The sequence below is a fragment of the Anser brachyrhynchus genome (assembly GCF_964034855.1).
Source record: "Anser brachyrhynchus genome assembly, chromosome: 3".
Taxonomy (NCBI): domain Eukaryota; kingdom Metazoa; phylum Chordata; class Aves; order Anseriformes; family Anatidae; genus Anser; species Anser brachyrhynchus.
Genome location: NC_137696.1, coordinates 75,032,724 through 75,046,841, shown reverse-complemented (window position 1 = coordinate 75,046,841; position 14,118 = coordinate 75,032,724). Strand labels below are relative to the sequence as shown.

General features: G+C 38.5%; 1 long non-coding RNA gene across 1 annotated transcript in view; it reads right to left on the bottom strand.

Annotated features, from left to right (window-relative positions):
* The window catches only part of LOC308192876, an 88,067-nt gene that overhangs the window by 69,118 nt on the left and 4,831 nt on the right, over positions 1-14,118 (bottom strand). The gene's annotated exons all lie outside the window — the stretch shown is intronic.

Sequence of the window (14,118 nt, the reverse complement as noted above, 5' to 3'; positions counted from 1 at the left end):
GGTATAAACAAGTATTTCATCAAAGACAGGGTCAGGGTGAGGGGAAACTCTGGCAAAGGTCCAACCACAGTGATAAACTAGAGGGAGATGCTGGTGGAAGAAAAAGTTCAGGGTCAGCAGTGACAATGAGATTTCTTGCCTAGGGAGAAAAGTAAAGGTCTAGAGACACAAGAAAACTTTAGACTAATTAATGACTATCCTTGTGGAAAAACTAGTACCAAAATAACATAGCTTAATTATTATCACCATCATTTCAGGAACCCATATATCTTTAACTTCCTATCTGGTTAGTAACACGGCACAGCCCCATGGTGTTTTCATTGGACTGTCTCCTTCAATCCAGGCTGACGTAGCAAAGGACTTCATGATGCACAGCCTGGAGACCTTGCACAGCTCAGGCAGTGGCTCCCAATCTCAGCTGGGAAAAGGCAGTGGGGAGGGTGGATGTGGTCCTTTGTCTGGGCATCGCTGAAGCAAGTCATGAAATGCTAAGGTGAACAAGTGGAGCAGGTTTGTTTGTTTGAAAGGTCATGCCTGAAATGCTGTCAAGCAAAGCATTTTTCAGCGTGTTTTCAACTCCCTGCACCCTCTGTGACAGAGATTCACAGCGTCCCTGTACTTCTTATGTCCTTTTAGAGAGGGAAAAGCAGGAGACAACAAAATGCCTTGAGCTTAAAAGGCTGTGCACTGGGGAGCTAATTCAAACAGGGCCTGACATGATCGTCTTCACCTAACTGTTAAGTTAACATTTGCAACGCAAATGAGAAACACATCATGATTGCTGGATTTCAAATAGATTACCCAAGGAGTAGATACCACTCACTTTCAGTAAAAAATATCAAAATCTGACCCAAAAAATTCTTTAGCAGAGATAGAATTATGGAAAAATGCAACTCAAAAAGTGGAGAAATGCAGACATAAAGTGTAAACTAATTTACTGAAAATGTGTGTCTTCCCCTCCTTTCTCTCAAGACATTTTCATTTTTCTACATTTTGGCACTTCTGATATGGACTGCCACTATAGCTTTAATTCCCATGTCCTGGAGACCAAGGAGAATGAAAAACAGAAAGCTTTGGGTAATAGTTCTTCTGGTGGAACTGAGACCTGAATCCGGCCACATACAGCAGCTTGGTGATGTCTGATACAAGCCATTAAAAATACCCCATGTAGTCTATAAATTACAACTGTGAAAATGGAACCAAATCCTCTTAATATGCTTTCCTCAAGAACATATTTTTATGTACATCTGGGTGTTTGCCTAAACCCATATGTTTTTACTTAACCTCTGAATCTATCAGGTATATGGACAATAAAATCTACAAAAGTTAAAGCCTAATTTAGTATAGATCTGTCTGGTTTCCCTGAATTTCCTGTACTTTTAAAGCAAGCATTAGCTTTGTTACCTGGAGTGCCTACAATTGTTAGAGTTCCCAAGCAGCTCACAGCATAGGAAATAAGAGGTGTTACAAAGCTTGAGTATAAAAATCCATTTCAGGTGAAGATCTATTTTTCATTATTTATTTAGGTTACATGTGAGACAAAAAAAGTGTGCAGACCAATGGCAACCAGCATGGTGCCTTTACTACCTTGTTCTCAGTCCTGTTACTCCTGTATAGAACACAGCTGAGATGGGACTCCAGGGGCCAGAGTGAGGGCAGAGGAGTAATGAGGATTATCAGAAAAAAACACTTCCCTTAATAATGGTTGGAAAAGGAATGTTTCCTCAAACCTCACTAATAGTATGTTTGATTTTTTTTCTTTTTTTTTTTTAAGAAATAATGTGCATTAGAAGTCAAATATTTCACCTTTAAAAAAACATTGGTGGCGTGGTGAGTGCCCAGAAAATTGTTACAGTTAGTGATGGAGAAAGTGGCAGGGAGCTGAAAAGAGAATAGGATGAACATCAATCATTTTCTTCTCTTAATGAAGACATTTTAAATTATTTTTGAAAACAAATTACCGCTGTGGGCAGTATTGCCTGACGTTTTAACCAGATGAAATAATGGGAAAAATATCTGATGGTATAATTGCTTTAATTGTGCATATTCAAGTAGGGTGCATGGCTGCCAGTTTTAGCAAGTAGAAAAAGTGAAATGCCATTTCTCCTCATTCAAGGAGCTACAGCAGGGGTTAGAATTTTTAGAGGTGAAAAGGAAAAAACAGGACTTCCTCCTTATTTTGGTTTTGTTTTCTATCTTCTTCCTGCATTCTGACTTTCAATATTGCTGAGACATTGCATGAGATCAAAATTCAGAAATGAAATTTTATATAAGGTCCCTGACACCAAAACTTCATCTAGCTGACATAGAAGTCATTAGGGACTATATAAGCTTCTTAAACTCCCTGAAAGGACTGAAATTTTCATATACACATATAGGACCAATCTGCTGCAGGCACATAGCAGCATATTTAAAGGTGATTTAAAGATTTACATTCTGAGAAGCCAAAGAGGAGATATAAAAGTCTGAATTCTTGTCACTTCTCAAATGCAGACCTATCTTTGACTTATGTAACTGGAAAGTAATATCACAAGATATATTTGTGCCTAAGAAAAATACAGGTTACAGAATACCACCTTACACGGTATTCCAGTAAGGCTTTGCTCTTTTAATCATTTCACAGTTTTTTTGCTCGCTACTTCCTATATCTTAACTTAATTTTTTGTCAGTCTTTGGGAAATAGACATATAAATAATTTGTCACCTGCTCAGGTATATAATGAATGGTAGATGCTACCACCATCATCCATGGACTGTTCTATTTAATTCTTGTAAATGGAGTTCATTTGGAGGAGAAAGTTCAAGGACACCCTAAAAACCAACACAGGCTCTTGTTTTTTAAGTTGTTTGTTGCTTGTACTTTTTAAATATTACTTATTTTGCACACCCTAACACTCATTTCCATCATGGCCTCTTGCTCCCCAAAAATTGTTTCTTAAGCTTACTTCATTTTCTATTTTTATTCTTTATTATTAGATTCCAGCTTTTTTGGAAATATTGTTCTCCTTTGTCTTTCCCATCATCAATGTCAAAGGAGAATGAGAAGAAATTCCCTTATATCAGTAATCTGAAATTACCCCACAAGAAGTTTTTGGGACAATAGTCTGTGAAATGTCATTCCTTGGAATTGGACTAAACAGCAACTGTGGAGGCAAATGGGGAAAATCAGACCCATAGGTTCCATTCATTTTCTTCCTATGTAAATAGGGTTGAAATCTCTATACTGTAAATTGAGAAGATGCTGTCATTATAAACAAGGTCAAGAAAATTGCCTCTTAAAGAGGGATCAAATTTTAAATTATACAGTCAAGTTTGTAAGTACCACATTAGCTGGTTATTTAAACTTTGACATTATATAGAATTTCCTGGGGAGGAAAAAAAAAAAAATTGACCTTTTGTTGAAGTACTGAGCTGCAACATTTGCCACCTGAGAGCCAGAACTTTTCAGATTCTGGATGTTCCTGTGTTAGAAGAGGAATACTCTGCAACAACTGTAACCTGAGCAGAAGAAAGGTCATAGTCTTGGCCATCTCAAAACATGTTTTAAAGGTTATTGAAAATGTATATGCTCACTAAGGGCAAGATCCAAGATCCTCATTGTGCATTTTGATGACTGTGGTTTAGTCCTAGTGCCAGTATTAGGCTTTTAGCCTCACCATACAGACAATGTGGAGAAATACACCTCTGAAAGAAAATTAATGTTTTCTAACATTTTTAGGTGCAATCTCTGTGTAAAATAACATGGTAGGCTTTCTGTGGCAGGATTCTGATGCCAAGGCACAGTGTAAGGAGCCTACAGCTATGACCTACAGGAAACACAATGTGTAGGATATCTGAACTGGATGTGAGCCCGTATACTTAGGATCTTGAATAGCAACCAGTGTCAGTTAGCCTCTATCTCAAGAGAGCACACTCCTTTTTTCATATTGCCATTTACACCTCTGAAAAACAAGGAATCGGATAAAAGTCTAGGATTTTCCATGGTATGGTAAGCATCACTAAGAAATGATAAATAACTCTTTACTTGATTATTCATTACCAAATTGCATACATTTTTTTAAAAAGACTGCAAAAAAGTACTTTACATATATAATACAATTTTAAAAAAAAAAAAAAAAAGCTTCATTGGCAATAGGATACATGAGATTACCTAGAAGGTTTCCTTTTTCTGAGTCCTATGATTTACAGAGATACATATGTGCAACCTGCAATTTACATCTTACTTATCATCCAGTGTATCCATTTTTTCCAAAGTGACTACCATGACTTGAATCAGACTGAGTAGAGGGCACAGTGTTTAAGTTCCCAGTGCATTTATAAGGTCACATTCATCCTTAGTTTAAGGACAAATGAGAATTCATCCCCTGGTTAAATAATATATTTTGGTCCAAGTTGTTGTGCTCTGGGAATAGCTTTAGAACACACTTGCCACAAACCCTAGAACCATCCTTTAAAAATTGCCTTCAGCTTTTCCTCCTACTGCAAGACCATGCCAGGAAGTAGGACCAGAATTGTTCCACTCAGTCCTATGCCATCAGGAGGTATGCTTTTTTGTACATAACAAGTATGTGAGAAAAATACTGCAAGTCAAATCTACCACAGGACAAAAGGAAACAATCAGTGTAGTATAAACTTGTATCTAATATTTCCATGCTATGTCAATACATTAAAAATATTCTTAAAATGCCAGTCAAAAATAGTTTAAAAGTACCTCATAAAATTAATAGTCCTACTGAGTGTTTATGAGATCAAACCCCACATTTAATAACACTGTTATTAAAGAAAGTTGTATACTAAGGATATTATTTACAAGAAGAAAAGACCAGTTCTATTTTTATGAGAAAGGTGTTTTTCTTGTCCAAGACAGCAACTGATGATCTTCCCACAACTTTTGAGTTCTGTCAGACAATGAAAGAGGCCTGATGCTAGACTTCATAAAGCCCTGAAATCATTTGCATTTGTTTTGTAACTACATTTCTATGCAAATATACAGCATTCAGCTTAACATCAGCAATTTTAAATCCACTAAGTAGAAACACTTTCTGAGACTTTGTCAGAGGGAAAGGATTAGAAGCCTTAAGCCTGACTGAAATGCTGGTAGAGTATAACTCATCTGAAAAAGTTTCAAGACTAAAAAGTCACCATTTCTTTTTTTCTGAACTTTTCTTCTACTCAGAATAAATAAATATGTTCTGCACGTTGTGAGTAGAGATATAACAAATCTTTCCCTTCTTTTTCCCTTTTCTTTAATTCTTTGCAGGCAATTGCTTATTTTTACATTATAGTAGCTTATCATTAACCTGCGCACACACCTATTCTCTAGTAATCTAGATTCTTTTTCCAAACTTGCTTGTTCCATAACAGTGCTCAAATTCAATTTTCATCTGACACCTCACAAAGATACATTCGTTCTTTCAGGAAATCATTGGCCACACATTGGCACAATCCGGGAACCTGCCATTACAGGAAAGAGCCTGGGAAAGCCAGCATGGCTGTAGGATGACGAACATACATACAAGTGCACATACACACTGAATGTTCTCTGTGTGTAAGTACAGGGAATGGACACCATTTCTTGCTCTCAACTTCCTACTACACAACTTTGAGTTTGAATTCAATAACCACAAACATAAAGCAGATGCATATTTGCCTTACTTTGGTATAGTACTAACTCGTAGCTGTGAAGATCAGATGGGACAGTAGTCATCGCAGTGATAGGTGACACAGACCACAGAACGTCGTCTTCCAATTCTTGCATAAAGTCTTGCATAAAGTCTGAGCTGTAAATTTTGAACTATAAGTGACAGTATCCATAATATCAGCAGCAAAGCACTTCAAGTGTTTAATAACTTTCCATACTAAATCATGTGCTTTATTTGTAGTTTGAATTAATATAGCTTCAGCTTCTCCTGTTGCTTTAAATGTTTTCACTAGAAAATGACAACATCACCTTCATAGCTGCCCAAATACCAATGCCAAATCCACTGTGGCTTCTTCCACAGCAGCAAAGTGTTAGTCCAAAAGTGTGAAAGGAGGGGTTCACTGCCAGTCAGACCATACAAGGTGTTACGATCAATACTGTGTTGCTCCCATCTCTCCTGCCCCCTCCTTCTGAGTGTGCTTGCATTCTTTCCTTCATCCTTCCCCTACTCTGTGTGCTCTATGCCACTTGATATTAATATAGTTCCAGGAAGAAGTTCATTGAGTTCTTTGGCCTGTAACTATTTGCTGTCATGGCTTGAAACCTGTGATTCAGGCATACAAGTGCCTGCACGAGCCTCTGCTAAAGCCCAGAGCTTGCTTTTCTCTATAGCCCAGATGTGAAACAATGTACAGCTCAGTACCTCTTTCCTTGTGTCATATGTCTTAATCCAGATCAGCAACCACCAGGGAAGCCAAAATGCTACTTTATTAACTTTGTAATAGACAAATTAGTTTTAGAATAGAATAGAATAGAATAGAATAGAATAGAATAGAATAGAATAGAATAGAATAGAATAGAATAGAATAGAATAGAATAGAATAGAATAGAATAGAATAGAATAGAATAGAATAGAATAGAATAGAATAGAAATGGAATGGAATGGAATATGAAGTGCTAAAAAGTCAATTTGCTCCTGAAAGGAAAGCCAAATTTGAGAAATTAGGGTAGTAGAAATCATTCTTCTGTGTCCTAGCCATTTTTATATGTTGTTGGCAGCTAAAAACTCTTGTAAGCAGTATAGGATGCCAACAAAGATATAGTTGGAGTTATTTACATTTTCTCTCAGAATTATTAGCTTTGTAGGCTTCATAAGAGATATAGAGTCACTGTACAGGTTTTGCAGGCGTACTGACATGACTGTCTATGGAGTTATGATCAGATAGAGCTCAGTAAATGAGGATGGGTTTATCAAATGCCTTTGGCAGTGTCATAAAGAACTAGACTGTGCACCTTAAGCATTGCAGGCCTGTATTTCATTTTACCCTTAGTGGGAAGATCCATTGTGCTTGTAGCCTTTTGATTAAGACACACCTATCATCTGCACAAGTGATGTCATCCCAGCATTTATTCCTTTGAGAAGAAAGGATGCAAGGCTACTGCTTTTCTTCAGAACCAATGTCACAGCTCAAGAGATCAGAATGTTTCCTGTCATAAGTTAGCACAAGAAACAAGGTACTATATCTTCTCTTCAGCAATTGCATGGTCTTTTCATTTATCCATTCTGGCCATTTATTTTAAATTGGATATTGCATAAGGCAAATCAAGACATTGCTTTGCAGCAGTGAATACTGAAGCACCATTGGAAACCAGGGAATGCAGTAAGAAAATGAAAAATATTCCAGTTGGATTTATCTTTAAAAGTTGGAATACAGATTTATTCCTCTCTCACTGGACAATGGAAAATACGGATATTTTCCCAGGATATGAAGAAAAATTACTCATCTGCAAAACCAAGAGTAGCAGAGGTTCTGATCATAAGGTGATAGGGCTGTATAGTTACTCTATCTTGTTCATGAGAGCATTTACAACTGCCATACCTGTCCTTTTGGAATCAAAAGTGTGTGAACCTGTTTGTTTGAGTCCTTAAGAGTGAAACAGTTTCAGATTCATTCTGAAAAAGCCAAAGTGTAAGGAATAGAAGTGACCTTTTGCAGCCCCTCATTTCAGCACCTGTGTGGCCACAGAATAAATTTCATCAGAGATGTAAAAGCTAAGTAAAACCTAACCTAACAAAAAAGTTGTTTTTTTTTTTTGTTGCTGGTGGTTGTTTGTTTGTTTGTTGTTTTTTTATTATTTTTTTTTTCATCAGCTGAATACTTTTCCAAACATACAGCCCTCTTGATGCCCTCTCAAGTACTAGTAGCAGCACAAGTGATGTGGCAACAGTACAAAAGTCAAAGCCCTTGGGAAAACAGGGAGAAAGAAAGGATGGGAGAAAAGTTACTCCTTCTGACTATAGTCTGCACTTGTGCCTGCTTGAAACCGCAACCTCATACATACAGGTTCTTCTCCCTGCTTGGGATGTAATTCTCTTGGGTGTTATATGCTTACTCTGCACATTCACTTCTTGTCTTCAGCAACTTTTGGCAGCTATGAGCTGTGGTTTATATTGGGTAATTACTGAAGTGGAATTATCTAAATGTCCATAAGGAGATGAAAGTGGGGGTGGGAATTTCAACTAATCCAGTTCTGCTTTTTGAGAGGGAGCAGAGTTTAACTCACAGATGTTACAGTCAAAAACAGCCTCCAAATTATCGCGATTATTGCAGCAGGATCTCCAGTGCAAGAGCTCCATTCACCTGTAGGAGGAACATCCAGCTGGCACAACTGTTTGGTCATGAAAAATGCTTCAAAACAGTTTGAGATCCAATTGTGAGATTATAAAAACATTTAGGGGAGGTGCAGGATGTTTGGTTTCAAAAAATTGTCTCCCATAGGTAAAATGACTTGTACTTATTAGTAGAATGAATAATGTCATCTGTTTAATTACTTTTTTCCCAAACACTTGCATCACATTGTATAGGAGGAATATTTATTGCCGGATTGCTTGCAATTAACTCAATTACCAAGGGCAAAGCAGGTTCCCTGAGTGCAGGTGGCTGGCCTGGAACTGTCCTTGGGAATCCATCCAGCCAGAGAGACCCCTCCAGAACCTCTCCAAAGAAATCTCTCTGCACCCATGAACTGCAAGATGAACTTTGGATGACTGAAAAGCAAAACATGTTGGTTTTTCAATCCAGCTGCTGCTGTTGGATTGCTGCCTCTTGCCCAACCATGCAACTTTCAGCCCTGTCCCTGTTCAGCTCTGTTCCTAGACTGGATATATTTAAAGTGTGCAAGTGGTTTGCTCTCCATAATGTCATTGTAAGCACACTGCTGTTTACTAGTCCTTAGCTGTGTTTTCTCCAGGCTTTGAACTTTAATGACTCATGCTGATATATGTGACATGACGAGTGCTTTCTATATTTAATTATGTAAAAGATTTTTGTGATACTCTGGTTGCAATTTTAGCTTTGGCAGTTGATAATCCTCCCAGGGTGGTCTCAGTACTTTTGGAAGTGAAAGAGAAAAGGAAGCACGTTTATACCTTAAACTAATTTCTGGAAATGGGCAAAAGTAAAGTAACATCCCAAAATAGGCTCTCTCATCAAAATTCAGCCAGTAAGCATGCTGTAAGCAATGCTACCCCTCTATGGAAGGCCAGATATCTCAGCCTCAGATACAAGTTTTCTACAAAAAGCAGAGAGAGACAATTTGTTTCTTAGGGTGCAGGAATGGCAAGAAAAGGATCAAGGGACCATAGACAGCCCTGTGTGGATGCAATTGCAAGAACAGTGTCTTTGCTGTCACCTCAACCAGCAAATCTAAATCAACCTAGGAGTATTTCGATATATGGTAGAGCTACTGCACTTATGTTTGTGTCATCAAAGCTTAAGAACAAAACCCCTGAAGAGTGTGACTCATATGAACCTTACTTGCCATCACAATCAGAATTCATGTCATGAGATAAAACCACCGTCAGGATCTTCATCTGAAAGGTTATGCATTTGGTTAGAAATCTAATGTTAGGAACATAATCTATGTTTCAAATTTGTTTTTTATCAAGTCATCTGACATTTATATTTTGTGGAAATCGTGGTACTACTTAATTCAATAGCATTGCAATTTTCCATCTACTTTTCATTGTCACATGTGTGCCCACTTAGGTGTGTCCTCTGCAGACAACGTTTAACTATGATTGCTGAATTAATCATTTACAGCTCTGCAAAGTAGGCTTTGAAGAAAGAATTGCTTGTCTCTCAAAGGTCAACATGAGACAAGGTTATGAATCCTAGGCTAATAGCTCAAAGGCTGTTAGTACCCCACCCAGCACGTCTAAAATAGATTATTGTCCCAATTATCAGGTATTTGTAGACTTAAATTAACTTTTGTTTTACTGGGTATGCTAATTCTTGAAACAGTAATCAGAGCAGTTTGTCTTGGCTTGGTAGAAAACTGAGTATCTAAAGACTAGGCCATTCTGTCCAAGGCCACCAGTCTGCAGGCCAAAGCTCTGAGCCAAGACAAGCACTGCACTGAAAGGTGGCTTCTTAAGAATACAGGCAGAGTCAGACCCAGGCCGCTTACACGGAACGATGTGCCATACTCTTGCCCATTGTCACAGGCAAAAAGTCATCAAGATTAGCCTGACAAGGAAAGACATTGCTTCTAATAACATAATAAAACTACTGGAAGCCCTGTAACACAGCAGCTTTATATCACAGCTATTCATCTTAGAGAATATCTGAGCAATGACTAGCATTATTCAAACGAATGAATCACAATGAATTTTGTAAATACAGGAAATAGATTTCATATCTGCACGTGCTGACTGATTAAGCTCTTTCAGACTGATATGGCCCATAAACTGCAGCATAAGTAGGTGAAATAATGATCCATCTGAAGACTCCAGGAAAGAACTGGGGAGAACAGCAAGAAGCCTGCAGGTCTGTCTGTCACCTCTTATCTAAACCGGCAGTCTGATCTGAGCTGGGCCCAAGGTGGCCCCAAGGGTTTCCTGAAGCACCTGGTCATTCCTCCTATCCATCTCCAGTTTGAGAAAAAGATCACCAATAGTAAGGAGTCCCAGTCATACTGTATTGTCTTGTGTCACTATCTCACAATGAAAACTGGGAAATAGCAAGTGGAAAATTAGCCTGTAATTATAAACTGTCATTGCTTTTCACACAGAGAAAGATGTAGGGAGGAAGTTTGTGCCGTCCCTCATATGAATTTTGCCTAAACACAATAACCAGATGGGAAACTGACCTAACACCTCACATGGCGTGCTTTATTTCTCAATTAGCATTTGGGATACACAGACGGACTTCAGCATCTATTCTCTTTTCACAGATATTTCCCAAAAAGACCTGAAGGTTTCAACGCCATGTGATACAAATCTAGCTTCTAACTTTATTTTAGCATTCAAATACTATCGTTCTTCAAGGAGTTTATGATGCTACTTATTACATGCCACTAGAAATCAGCAGTTTGACTCTGTACACATGCAAACAATTTTTCATCATCCTTGGGAATGAGTAACTTTGATAAGATCTTTAGAAAACATTCAAATGAACATATATTTGGCTCTCATAACATTCTCTTCATAGCTTTAGTTCATACAACTAATGCACTGTTAACTGTAGACCTTGAAATTTCACTCAAGCCCATCTGAAAAGGTACCTGTTATGGATCTTTTCTTCTAAGCTCTGCAGATCTTCACAACCCTACTCATGAACTGATTACTTTGCAGCAAAGTAGCATTTTTTTTTCCCCTTGGAAGAATGCCCTAAAAGAAGCAGACAGTTCCATTGGAGAACTACAGGCCAGTCAGTCTCACCTCTCTGCCTAGCAAGATCATGGAGCAGATCCAACATGGCTTCACTAAGGTCAGATCATGCCTGACAAATCTGGTAGCATTCTATGACGAGTTTATAGCATTGGTGGATGGCGGGAAAGCAAGTGATGTAATCTGCCTGGACTTGTGCAAAGCATTTGACACTGTGCCCCATGATATCCTTGTCTCTAAATTGGAGAGACTTGGATTTGATGGATGGACTGCTCGGCGGGTAAGAAATTGGCTGGACGGTTGTACTCAAGACTTGTGGACAATGGCTTAATGTCCCAGTACAGATCAGTAGTGAGAGGTGTTCCTCAGGGATCAGTACTGGTGCTATTTAACATCTTTGTCAGTGACATGGACAGTGAGATTGAGTGAACCTTCAGCAAGTTTGCTGATGACACCAAGCTGTGTGGTGTGGTCAACATGCTGGAGGGAAGGAATGCCATCCAGACATGCCATCCAACTTTGACAGGTTTGAGAGGTGAGAATTTCATGAGGTTCAATAAGGCCAAGTGCAAGGTCCTACATTTGGGCATGGGCAATTCCAAGCACAAATACAGGCTGGGTGGAGAATGGATTGAGAGCAGCCCTAAGGAGAAGGACCTGGGGGTGTTGTTTGACAAGAAGCTCAACATGATCTGACAATGTATGCTTGCAGCCCAGAAACACAACTGTGTCTTGGGCTGCATCAAAAAAGACGTGGTCAGCAGGTTGAGGGAGTACTCCCCCTTGGAGTACTGCATTCAGCTTTGGGTCCCCCAGCACTAGAAGGACAGGGACCTATTAAAATGAGTCCAGTGGAAGGCCACAAAGATGATCAAAGGTCTGGAGAACCTTTCCAGTGAAGACAGGTTGAGGGAGTTGGGGTTCAGCCTGGAGAAGAGAAGGCTCCGGAGAGACCTTATAGAGACCTTCCTTTCCACAAGAGAGCAGGAGAGGGAACTCTTTATCAGGAAGGGTAGTGATAGGACAAGGAGTAATTGTTTTAAACTAAAAGAGGGTAGATTTAGATTAGATATTAGGAAAAAAATCTTTACTCAGAGGGTGGTGAAGCACTGGAACAGGTTGCCCAGAGAAACTGTGGATGCCCCATCCCTGGAAGTGTTCAAGGCCAGGCTGGATGGGGCTTTGAGAAACCTGGTCTAGTGGGAGGTGTCCCTGCCCATTGCAGGGGATTTGAAATTAGATGATATTTAAGGTCCCTTCCAACCCAAAGAATTCTATGATTCTATAGAGTTACATATGTTAGAGATATATGTAGACGGAACCTACCATTCAAACAAATGTAAACCATAAATTTTCAGATGGGAATGAAAAGTGAATTATCTTGGATGTGAAGACTGAAACAGATGATAGAAGGCTAACTTCTAATTCAAAGATGTATTCCACATAGCATACAAACCCAAAAACCGTACAATACCTATTTCCATTTGTATAGAAGATTTTCCATTTTATAAATATATAATTTTTCATTTTAAAATATAATTCCAACTCCCATAAGTTTTAATATAGGCTACACCATTGGCAGAACACATTAAAATTTCAGAAAATCTGTTCCAAATATGAACAAAATGAACACTGTTATCATCATACATTTAGTCCCACCATCCTTTTCTTCTTTGCCTTTCTGTACAAATATGTATGTGCCTGCACACATATGGATGAATAGAAATAAGGTTTTTCACCCAAATCTGAAGGAATAGCACTCACAGCCATTGTGTTCCTTTTCTCTGTTGTTTTACTTGTCTTAAAATCCATGCAGTGTCAAAGAAGAGGGCAACTTGGCCAAAACTTAGTGTTTTGTTTCAAGCCAACTTCCAAAGCCCATCTCTAAAGGCCCCCACCTATCCTTTGTTTCTCTCAGATGAATAGTATTGCTTTCAAAGAAAAAAAAAAAAAAAAAAAAGTGATTGTAATGTTAAATGTTCATGTGTTTTTTCTGGAATCACTTTAAACTGTCATTCAGAGGGTACCAAAATTCAACTGTGCATGAGTTTCAACTGCTAAACTGTAGCTAACCATTATAGCTTGGAAAAGGAATAACTGGCTTTTTGTAACCGATCCATTGTGTTAACAGAAGCTAGCAAATAGTCATAAATATCTAGTATATATACATGAGGTCATCATCATGCAAAACACAAACAAATGAAAAACAAACAAAAAGACAGAGATGTAATTTACTACCTTCACTTAGAGTGGACTTCATTTCCCCAGAATTTAGATACTTACTACCATGGGTCCCCTTAATAGTCAATGAAAAATATTCTATATACAAATGGGCTTCATCAGTATGTTTCTTACATGCATTCTGGGATGAGACAGCATGTTGAGATGAAAAGGTCATATAGCTATCTTGTAGGTGGTTAACATAAGCTGAGATGGATCATACCTTTAGTAGCTCAGTATATGTATTGAAGAGGGAGCCAGACCCTTCTCAGTGGTGTCTAGTGGCAGCAAAAGAGGCAATGGGCACAAACAGAAACATGAAATTCCATCTGAATATAAGCATTCAGATGTTTTGAATGAATGCAAGCACTCTTCAGGTGAAGTATGTTTCACTGAGGGTGGTCAAACACTGGAATAAGCTGCCAAAAGCAGGCTACAGATTCTCCATTCTTGGACATATTCAAAACCAGACTGCACAAGATCCAAGGTAACATACTCTAGCTGACTTTACTTGACCAGAGGGATTGGGCTAAATTATGTGGAAAGGTCCCTTCCACCATCCAGGACTCTGTGATTCTGTGATACAT